The sequence below is a fragment of the Salvelinus sp. IW2-2015 genome, unplaced genomic scaffold (genome assembly GCF_002910315.2).
Source record: "Salvelinus sp. IW2-2015 unplaced genomic scaffold, ASM291031v2 Un_scaffold3814, whole genome shotgun sequence".
NCBI lineage: Eukaryota > Metazoa > Chordata > Actinopteri > Salmoniformes > Salmonidae > Salvelinus > Salvelinus sp. IW2-2015.
Window position 1 is genome coordinate 47,306 of NW_019945088.1, and position 2,648 is coordinate 49,953.

At 45.6% G+C, this 2,648-nt stretch overlaps 2 long non-coding RNA genes across 2 annotated transcripts; both read left to right on the top strand.

Annotated features, from left to right (window-relative positions):
- The first annotated feature begins 234 nt into the window (after positions 1–234).
- Positions 235–407, top strand: LOC139026067 (uncharacterized). The gene is made up of 2 exons (XR_011477775.1): positions 235–301; positions 350–407. It is a non-coding gene; the product is annotated as an uncharacterized lncRNA (long non-coding RNA).
- A 127-nt stretch (positions 408–534) lies between these two features.
- LOC139026068 (uncharacterized) lies at positions 535–805 on the top strand. The gene is made up of 2 exons (XR_011477776.1): positions 535–604; positions 755–805. It is a non-coding gene; the product is annotated as an uncharacterized lncRNA (long non-coding RNA).
- The last annotated feature ends 1,843 nt before the right edge of the window (positions 806–2,648 follow it).

A 2,648-nucleotide genomic window follows, 5' to 3' on the forward strand; every position in this document is an offset into this window, starting at 1 on the left:
AAGGAAGCCAGCACAGTACGGTCAGGCTCTTCAGGATAGTGGAAAAAACAACAAAGGAAAGCCCAGCACAGTACGGTCAGGCTCTTCAGGATAGTGGAAAAAGACAACAAGGAAGCCAGCACAGTACGGTCAGGCTCTTCAGGATAGTGGAAAAAGACAACAAGGAAGCCAGCACAGTCAGCTCTCTCAGGATAGTGGAAAAAGACAACAAGGAAGCCAGCACAGTACAGTCAGCGCTCTTCAGGATAGTGGAAAAAGACAAGGAAGCCAGCACAGTACGGTCAGGCTCTCAGGATAGTGGGTAAAAGACAAGGAAGCCAGCACAGTACAGTCAGGCTCTTCAGGATAGTGGTAAAAGACAAGGAAGCCAGCACAGTACGGTCAGGCTCTTCAGGATAGAGGGAAAAGACAACAAGGAAGCCAGCACAGTATGGTCAGGCTTCTTCAGGATAGTGGTAAAAGACAAGGAACCAGCCACAGTACGGTCAGGCTCTTCAGGATAGAGGAAAAAGACAAGGAAGCCAGCACAGTACAGTCACGGCTTCAGGATAGTGGTAAAAGACAAGGAAGCCAGCACAGTACGGTCAGGCTCTTCAGGATTATGGTAAAAGATAAGGAAGCCAGCACAATACGGTCAGGCTCTCAGGATAGAGAAAAAGACAAGGAAGCCCAGCACAGTACAGTCAGGCTTTTCAGGATAGAGGTAAAAGACAAGGAAGCCAGCAACAGTAACGGTCAGGCTCTTCGGATAGAGGAAAAAGACAAGGAAGCCAGCACAGTACAGTCAGGCTCTTCAGGATAGTGGTAGTAGCCATGTTGTAATGGAGATCAGGAGTAGTTATATACAGTTGAAATCGAAGTTACATACACTTAATTTGGAGTCATTAAAACTCATTTTTCAACCACTCCACAAATTTCTTGATAACCAAACTATATATTGGCAAGTCGGTTAGACATCTACTTTGTGCATGACACAAGTCATTTTTCCAATTGTTTTACAGACAGATTATTTCACTTATAATTCACTGGATCACAAATCCAGTGGGTCAGAAGTTACATACACTAAGCTGACTGGCCTTTAAACAGCTTGGAAAATTCCAGAAAATAATGTTCATGCATTAGAAGCTTCTGATGCGGTGCGAACAAGTAGAAATCAATCCCCAGAACAACAGCAACGGACCTGTGAAGATGCTGAAGGAAACAGATACAAATATCTATTTCCACAGTTAAAACGAGTCCTATATCAACATAACCTGAAAGTGCTCAGCAAGGAAGAAGCCACTGCTCCCAAAACCGCCATAAAAAAGCCAGACTACGGTTTGCAACTGCACATGGGATAAAGATCTAGTTTTTTGGAGAAATGCCTCTGGTCTGATGAAACAAAATAGAACTGTTTGGCCATCGTTATTGTTTGGAGGAAAAAGGGGAGGCTGCAAACCGAAGAACACCATCCCCAACCGTGAAGCACGGGGGTGGCAGCATCAGTGTTGGGGGTGCTTGCTGCAGGAGGGACTGGTGCACTTCACAAAATAGATGGCTTTAGAGGAAGGAAAATTATGTGGATTATTGAAGCAACATCAAGACATCAGTCAGGAAGTTAAAGCTTGGTCGCAATGGGTCTTCCAAATGGACATGACCAAGCATACTTCAAAGTTGTGGCAACATGGCTTAAGGACAACAAAGTCAGGTATTGGAGTGGCCATCACAAGTCCTGACCTCAATCCTATAGAACATTTGTGGGCAGAACTGAAAAAGCATGTGCGACCAAGGAGGCCTACCAACCTGACTCAGTTACACCAGCTCTGTCCAGGAGGAATGGGCCCAAAAGACCCAACTTATTGTGAGAAGCTTGATGGCTGCCCGAAACGTTTGACCCAAGTTAAAACATTAACCTCTTTCAGCTAGGGGGCACTATTTTATGTTTGGAAAAATAACGTTCCCAAGGTAAACAGACTAATTTCTCAGGCCCAGATGCTAGATATGCATATAATTGACATTAGGATAGAAAACACTCTAAAGTCTCGGTTAGGGTCTGTCTGATGCTGGGGGTTAGGGTCTTTCTGCTGTGGGGGTTAGAGTCTCTCTCTGATGCTGGGGGTTAGGGTCTCTCTCTGATGTTTGGGGTTAGGGTCTGCTGTGGGGAGTTAGGGTCTGGGGGTTGAGCGTTGAATCATGTCATCACCTGCTGTATTCTGTCTGTCTGTGGTGACTGGCGCCCCCTGCTGTTAAACGGTCTGAAGAACCCAGTGCAGCTCCCACAGCCCAGAGAGACTGGACCCTGTTATGTTGCTATTATGTCTAATAGCAGAATATAGTCCAGAGTCTTGTAATGTTCCATTGCATCTAGATGACAGTGAGATCTGGGTTAGTTAGTCTCTTTAACACAGACGGGCTGGTTAGTTAGTTAGTCTCTTCATGACAGACAGGGGCTGGTTAGTTAGTCTCTTCAACACAGACAGGGGTTGGTTAGTTAGTCTCTTCAACACAGACAGGGGCTGGTTAGTTAGTCTCTTCAACACAGACAAGGGTTGGTTAGTTAGACTCTTCCACACAGACGGGTTGGTTAGTTAGACTCTTCCACACAGACGGGTTGGTTAGTTAAGTCCGAACTACTACTGGAAGAGACTGTCACATCCAACACAGGATGG